Here is an 8948-nt window from a genome sequence, read left to right on the forward strand (position 1 = left end):
CAAAGGTCATTCCAAACCTGATCAGGGTTTGGATAATCAAAACCTAGGGCCATGCGTTTAGCTTCTTTGAGGTTAAAGGTGCCTTCGGTGTTTCAACCCCATCTCAATTGGTTAGACGAGGATGGCACCAAAATCTTCCTCTGCTCCAAGTCAAGAGCAAGGGAATCCTCCTGGGCCTTCAAAGGACTACCTTTAGTATAACCAAGATCCTTCCACATTCTTGATTTACCATTGTCCCTTACCTGATCACAGAAGTCACTTACCATAAGTAAACCTTTGTTGTCAGTGTCATTGTTGAGAGCGATTAGTTATTCTCTAAACAAATTTGGTTCTTGCTGCCAGTTATCCTCCCAAAACCGAGCAAGGTTCCCAGCTTGGACCTCCCAGAATCTATGCTACTGGACAATGGCTCTATTCTCCCAAGCAAGGTTCCAGATGTGGGAGCCCTTGATGACCCTTGACATTCGGATATGATCCCTCTCCTACCAATTATTTGCATATTTTTGCTTCCAAAGCTTGGCCCAAGGGGTTGCCGATTCCTTGAGCCACCTCCACCAAAGTTTGGCTCCCGAAACTCTGCTGAGGATTTCAGGGTCATGAAGCCCCAAACCACCATGGGTCTTAGGTTTGCAGAGCTTGTCCCAAGCTACCAAAGCCCACTTATTTTTCTCTTCCCCTTTGCCCCAAAGAAAATCTTGTTGAATACTCCTGATTTGTTGCATAACTCCTTTAGGAGCAGGAAGAGGTGAAAACATGAAAATGGGTATAGCCTGCAGGACAACCTTTGTAAGCAAAAGATGCCCCACCAAATTCAAAGACCTATAGGTCCATTTCATGACTTTGTCCTGAAGTTGATTAGTTATCAGTTCCCACACTCCCTTGCTCAGAGGTTTTTCAGTAAGAGGCATTCCAAGGTACTTGGAAGGTAACTAATCCCTTTGAAACTTGAGAATTCTGGTGAGGTTCCTCTGAATAGCAATGTCAATGTTGAAAGAAAACACCTTTGTTTGTCAAGGCTTACCTCTGTACCAACAGCCAAAGTAAAGTCATTCAAGATTTGTTTGAAAGATCTAGCTTCCTTGACTGTAGGAATGCCCTGTAGCATTGTGTCATCAACAAATTGTTGATGAGTAGAAGCAGCACCATCCAAGCTAAGTTTTAGACCGTGGATTCTTCCTTCAACATTTGCCATTTTGATCGCTTTGCCTAGCCCTTCCATCATGAGAACAAAGAGGAAGGGGGATAATGGATCCCCTTGTCTGAGACCCCTAGAAGGCATAAAGGTTCTAGAGGGAGAGCCGTTAAGCAGAATGGAGAAGCTAGCCGTGGATACAAGGTCCATAACCCATCTTATCCAGTTGTGGTCAGAGCCATAAGCTCTTAGCACTGCCCTGATGTAAGACCAAATTATCTTATCATAAGATTTCGTTAGGTCCAACTGCATGATCATACCATCTTGATTATTGCTCTTAAGAGAGTGTACCACCTCATGAGCTTTTATGATGTTGTTGAGAATCTGTCTTCCTTCCACAAATCCAATTTTCTCCTCTTAAACGAGAGTATGAAGAAGAGTTTTGAGCTTGTTAGCGATCACTTTGGAAATAATTTTGTACACCACATTAATAAGGCTATGGGTCTGAATCTGTCTGGTGTCATAGCTTTTTCCTACTTTGGAATCAAAGCTATGAAAGAGGCATTAAGAGCTTTAAAAATAGTTTTGGATCTTCTAGAGTCTTCCACAACATCAAGGATATCTCGTTTGACTGTTTTCCAGCAAGCTTTGAAGAAGTCCACATTGAAACCATTAGGGCCAGGAGCTTTCCCATTTTGCATCTCATTGATAAATTCACTAACCTCGTCTTTAGAAACTGGCTGGTTAAGTGGTGAGCACCATTATTGCAGCAATAATGTTGCAACTCCTGTGCTGCCTACTTTACTCTTATCAACCCGATAGTTCGTAACAAACTTGGAAGCGACGGTGCTGTATGCACAAGTACTAGTTCTTACTACAGGTTGTCACTTGGTCAGCCGACGAAAGATAACTAGGAGCTCAAGCTAACTTCTATGGATTCCAGAAGAAGCTCTATATGCGATGAAAAAAGAGAGAGACTACTCTATAAATGCTATTCTAACTGCAGAAAGGAGAAAGTCTGAAATGTAAAGTAAAACTAGTAAACCCAAATTAACAAACTAATCCAAATTTTGCAGAAAGCACTATGAAAACCATGAAAAGAATGCCATTACCTACTCAAGGATGTAAACAACATCTAACTAAGCTATTTCTGGAAGTAAATGAGCAAAAAACATCTTTTTTGATTTTTATGTATTTTTATGTGAATTTGACATGCATGTAATTTATTATTTGTGAATGTGGCAGCCAATAGGTGGAAATGGAGGGTGGTTTTGGGACTTGAGAGGATGTAGGATAGTGTGGATGGGTCCCAGGAGGTCTCAGGTGGCCTTCTGGAGGCTTTTCCCACACTCGGCCTTCAAAAGAAAGACTACAAGAAAATCTACAAGAGACCTACAGGATGAGGCCGAGAGCAGTTTTCACTGTTTTAAGGGTGTGAGAGTGGGTGGAAAAGGTAGATTAAGGTTGGAATGAGGTGTTAGGGCACCTAGGGTCTACCAAGAATCATCAGGAGAGATAAAGATGATCAGATTTTCTCAAGGAGAGAGGAAGAAGTTCTATGGAAAATGCAGGAAACTAAGGCAGAATTGAGGGGAGACTTGGGTGACCTGTAGGGCATGGATCATATGGAGGATGGGATGGCTGATAGGCTGGCCTACTGCTAGAAGAGATATGCTGCATAAAAAAACTGACAGTCAACCAAGGAAATCAAGCAAGCAATGAAATGAGTGCATCTAGGAAAACAAAGTTTTGCATCAAAATAGTCTAAACTATGATCTATGGAAGGAAATGCTGATAAATGCTGCAAGAAAGGAAAGCATGAAAGAAGACTATTGTAAATAAAGAAGTGAGCATGATGAAGAAGTTCTGAATCAAAGCAAAACTAGACTATTAACCACTAAAATGTTGCAAACACTAGAAGTCCTATGAATGAGGAAAATAAGTGTTTTTGGGGTAGCAAGAGGGTCTTTGCCTCAAATCATGGTCCCAAAGGGAGGAAGAGAGGCCAAGGCACTATTTCTAGCCTTTTGAATCTTTTATTTATCACTGCTTAACCTGCTATAGAAAGCACAAATGGAAGCAAACTACTGAATCATCAAAAGCAACTTATTCCTAACCATAAAAGAAATACATCTAACAACAACCTAATCTACAAACTGGAATAAAACATAAAAATACAAGTAAAGAGGAGCTTGGTTGCTTGGATTGGGCCCTAACCCAAGAGCTTCAGCCCTCTGAGGTAACTCAGTGCTAACTCAAAAAGGATTCCATCTTTATTTCCAAAACAATAGCAAGATTACAAGAACTGTCACAAAATAATAAGCTCGAAGTTGAGCAGAGTTTACATAAGAAAAATTCCAACAAAAATCTGACCCCAGTGAGGCCCTAGGCCTCTTTACTTATACAAATGAAGCTACCAACAACTTCCTTAAAATCAGGGAGGCTTGGCTCCCAAAACTCGAGATAATCATCAGTCATCCTCCACTTGCTTGGCTGCCTTCTAGTGCATGACTTGGCTACTTGTACTTCGAGCTGAATGAAGGGGAATTCGAAGTGAGAAGTAATAAATGAGGGTGATTCCCTCCTATAAGTCCTCTCCTTTGTCCACTTCGAGTTATTGCTGCCATTTGTCCACTTTATCCTTGACTTTGACCTCAAAATTAATCAATAATATGCATTAAACACATGTTAGACCACATGGCATCATAACTAACTCAACTCACTCCATAAGCATAAATGTAATCAGAAAATCATACAATAAGCTAAGAGAATGGTTGATTTGACTAGGTTAGGAGGTAAAATGAGCCCATATAATTACCCATTTATGAGGCTCATCATTAAGATTGTGGTTGTCTTCCCTGGTTACAAGCTTAGGAATGAACTTTGTGAATTTATTAATGAACTGAGATTTGTCGACGAGAGTATCCTATGCTATGCTAAGGAAGTGTTGAACTATGATATATTCCATTTCTTTGTGAGAGACGAGCTCTTTCCCTCGAGAATCTTTAAGTTTTGAAATTCTATTATGAGATATGTGATCCAAGGTTGATCTATGAAAAAACTTCGTGCTTCTTTATCCTTCTCTAAACCATTGCACCCTCAATTTCTCTCCAGAAAATATCATCTTGCATGCACCGATCTTCCATTCATTTTGAAGAGAGTCACCCTGAATTTTCTGTTCCTCAGTAAAACCTTCTGAGATGATGATCTGATTAATCTCTTGGATTTTCTACTCAACTTCTCTTTTGGATTTAAAAATATTACCAAAATATTTTTTGTTCCAATCTTTAAGCCTAGATTTGATGTGTTTAAGTCTCTGCTACAACATGAAAATTTTAGTGCCTTGAATGGGCATATCTTCCATCCACAATTTGTCAATATTGCTGGTGAAGTGAGGGTGAGAGAGCCAGACATTTTCAAACCTAAAAGGTATGTTCCTTGGTGTACCCATAAAAGTAGCTTCAAGCTGGACAGGCTAGTGGGCCGAGCCTCCGAAGGGAGGGATTAAAGCTAACATATCAAGGCCTGTGAGAAGGAGGTCCTCTAAGATTATGAATCTATCTAATTTAGAGGCTACTTGAGAAGCCCCTCCCCTCTTATTATTCCAAGTAAAAGTACCATTTATTATTTCATTGTCCACTAGCCCCATGTTATTCATGAAGTTTTGGAAGGAAATGGAGTCTTTGCCTAGTTTTCTGGTAACGCCTTTTTTCTCTGTAAGAGACCTGATCATATTAAAATCCCCTACTAGAATCTAGGGCATATCAAGATATCTCTCTCTCAGCTCCTCAATGGAGGTGAGAAATGTTGGGTTGTGTTATATTCTTTCCACGTAGTTAATAGGGGGTTTGAAGGGCACCCGTAACCCCACTTTATGGGGTCCAGGGCAGCGCCCCGGAAAATTTTGGTTTTGGACCATATGTTAGGTTGGGCGGACCCACCTATGGTTTTGTGCATGATTTTCGCACAAGTTTTTTGGACGCAATGGTTTTCGGTCCATGGTATTGGATGCGATGGTTTTCGGTCCATGGTATTGGATGCTTCGACATGTATAAATATGTATTGTAACATTGAAAGGAACATAATGAAAAATCAAGCTGGTAGTCCCGGTTTTGGGATCCAGGGAAAAATCTCTGTGCATATGTGTTTTATGGGTTATGCTCTCACATTTTTTATTTTCTTTGTTTAAGAATTCGTATGCAAGTAATTTCTGTACAGGGTTAAAACCTACATTTGGTATCAGATCTGTTTTGGCTTCAAGGGGACGCCTTTGTTGCTGAGGGGTTTCGCTCGGGCCTGTGGTAGACCCTGTTCAGTGGGAGATCTGCGAGATCGATTCTGGTGGTGAAAGACGATGGCGAGCAGTGGAAAGATAGAGATTGAGAAGTTCAATGGTCAGAATTTTGAGTTGTGGAAACTTAAGATGGAGGATCTGTTGGTGGATAAAGATCAGTGGATTGCGGTAGATCCGGGTACTAAACAATCGGGAGTGACCGATGAAGAATGGAAGAAGTTGGATCGGAAGGCAAAGAGCACAATACGATTGTGTGTCTCGGATTCAGTATTGCTGAATGTATCAGGGGAAGCTACGGCAAAGGCTTTGTGGGTCAAGTTAGGGAATTTGTACCAATCTAAGTCTGGGATCTGGTGGAGTTGCCGGCTGGAAGGAAACCCATTGGCAACAAATGGGTGTTCAAGAAGAAGACAAATGCAGAAGGAAAGGTGGAGAAATACAAAGCTCGGTTGGTGGCAAAAGGTTATTCCCAGGTGCCAGGAATTGGTTTTGGTGATATTTTTTCTCCTGTTGCCAAGGTAACTTCTATTAGATTACTTTTATATGTTGCTGCTGCTTTTGATTTTGAGGTAGAACAGATGGGTGTGAAGACAACATTTCTTCACGGGGATTTGGAAGAGGAAATCTACATGAAGCAACCTGAAGGCTTTGCGGTGAAGGGTAAGAAAGAATTGGTATGCAAGTTAAAGAAGTCTCTATATGGGTTAAAACAGTCACCAAGGATGTGGTATCAGAAATTTGATACATTTATACGGGGACTTGGCTTCACCAGAAGCAAAGCAGATCATTGTGTGTATTTTAAATTAATTAGTGACCGTATTATTTATCTGGTCTTGTATGCGGATGATATGTTGCTGGTTGGAAATGACAAAGAAATTATCCAGGATTTGAAGACCCAATTGTCCTCCAAATTCGACATGAAAGATCTTGGTGCTGCAAACTATATTTTGGGCATGGAAATTAAAAGAGATCAGTCAAAGAGGAAGCTCTGGTTAAACCAGAGGAAGTATGTCGAGACAATACTCCAGAGGTTTAATATGCAGGATAGTAAACCGGTGAAGGTTCCTATTCTTGTAGGTGTGAGGTTATCTGCTGAACAGTGTCCCAAGACACAAGAAGAGGAAGAGGACATGTCCCATGTTCCATATGCAAGTGCAGTGGGTAGCCTGATGTATGCAATGGTCTGTACTAGACCAGACATTGCACATGCAGTGGGAGTATTGAGCAGGTTTATGTCAAAACCTGGGAAGGAGCACTAGACAGCAGCGAAGCAGGTTTTCAGGTTTGCATGGCACTAGTGATTATGGTTTGTGCTACCAAGGAAGACCAGGATTGGACAGAGTGTTGGATATTCATGGCTTTGTTGATGCAGACTGGGCTGGAGATCTGGATCAGAGAAGATCTACAAGTGGGTATGTGTTTAACCTATTTGGAGGTGCAGTCAGTTGGATGTGTAAGAAACAATCTGTAGTGGCACTATCAACTACAGAGGCAGAATACATGGCAGCCACTCATGCAAGCAAGGAAGCAGTTTGGTTGCAGAGATTGTGTTCAAGTGTGGGGTTAGTACAAGGAGCTATAAGAATAGACTGTGACAGCCAAAGTGCAATTTTCTTGGCAAAGAACCCTGCTTATCATTCAAAGACAAAGCACATTGATGTTCAATATCACTTTGTGAGGGATATGATAGAAGACAGAAAGGTGTTGCTGGTAAAGGTGGACACTTTGAAGAATACTGCAGATGCATTGACAAAATCTGTGAGCTCTGAGAAGTTCTCTTGGTGTAGAGAAGCAATGGGAATCTCAGGGCTGAAAAATGACTAAGCTCTCCTGTGGCCCCCTGTGGAAAGAAAAAAACAAGTGGGAGATTGTTGGGTTGTGTTATATTCTTTCCACATAGTTAATAGGGGGTTTGAAGGGCACCCGTAACCCCACTTTATGGGGTCCGGGGCAGCGCCCTGGAAAATTTTGGTTTTGGACCATATGTTAGGTTGGGCGGACCCACCTATGGTTTTGTGCATGATTTTCACACATGTTTTTTGGACGCGATGGTTTTCGGTCCATGGTATTGGACGCGATGGTTTTCGGTCCATGGTATTGGATGCTTCGGCATGTATAAATATGTATTGTAACATTGAAAGGAACATAATGAAAAATCAAGCTAGTAGTCCCGGTTTTGGGATCCAGGGAAAAATCTCTGTGCATATGTGTTTTATGGGTTATGCTCTCGCATTATTTATTTTCTTTATTTAAGAATTCGTATGCAAGTAATTTCTGTACAGAGTTAAAACCTACAAGAAACTTAAGTTTGTCTTCTAGTTTTTGAGGGTTGTAGACATTAGTGATCATGTAGATCTCCTTATCACCCAAAGGTTGAATCACCAGCGATAGATAGTTCCTAGAAGCTTCAACATCCAGGATTCCAAGTTTTTTGGGTTCCCATAGAGTGAGAATCCCACCCGTCGATTTATCCGCTTTAACCTCTAGATACTCATACTTGATTAACCATTTGCTATGTATCTCTCTGATCTTGTCCATCGAACATTTTGTTTCCTCAATAAAAACCATATCTGATTTTTCTTCTTTTATTCTACTGCTAAGAGTTCTTTATTTCCTTTTACTTCTTAGACCCCTAATGTTCCAGGTTGTACGCTTCATTAAGAAATGTTTGTAAAGGAGTAATTGGTAAGATCCCTCATCTTACCTGAGTTAATCATAAGTTTCCCACATTCGGTCAGCAACTCATTCTATTTTTTTCTTCCTCTTTTCCTACCCGGGTTCTTGGAAGAATGCATCGGTGTATCCTCCATCATTTTCACTCCCCTATTCTCCTGGATATCATGGTTTCTTTTGACTCTAGAACACTTCATTTGTGATCTCTAGAGGAAGATATGTTGAACCCTGTCAAACTCCTCTTTTGGCAGAGAGTCTACCCCTTTGGTGATTCTCTGCTCTAGAAACTTTTCTAGATCTAAATTCTCTCTCTCTAGGATCTCCTACAGTTCATGGTCTTTCGTTCTAGCCTCACTTGGGGTCATCTTGTGGTCCCTACTGAGATCCACAATTCTCGGCATATCATCCTTTTGTTTTCTATTTTCTGGCATATCATCCATATTAGCATCCCTTTCCTTCTCATTAGGAATATTCTCTGATTCCTAGTTTGTCCCGTTGTTTTCGACTTCTTCTTCTAAGATCTTGAAACTAATGTGGCTCGGTTGTCCATCTTCATTAATTTTCTTTCGGTACCACTTGCCTCCTTTTCCTTTACCCCCAACCTTAGTAAAACCTTCGGGATCCTTTCCTGTAGTGGCTTTCATATTGCTCTCCAGCTTGTTCAATGGGTAGTCATTGTATAGGTGCCCGTGTTCATGGCACTTATGACACGTAAATGGGATGTGTTCATAGTCCACCGCTTACACCCATTCTTCGTCATACACTTCTAAAATGATTGCATCCGAAAGTACCCCAGATAAGTCCATTTCCACACATATCCGGTTGAAGGAAGTGTATTTGCCTCTCAGA

This window comes from Pinus tabuliformis, chromosome X, assembly GCF_031772625.1.
Source record: "Pinus tabuliformis cultivar Carrire ecotype Pingquan chromosome X, CPIR1, whole genome shotgun sequence".
Lineage (NCBI taxonomy): Eukaryota > Viridiplantae > Streptophyta > Pinopsida > Pinales > Pinaceae > Pinus > Pinus tabuliformis.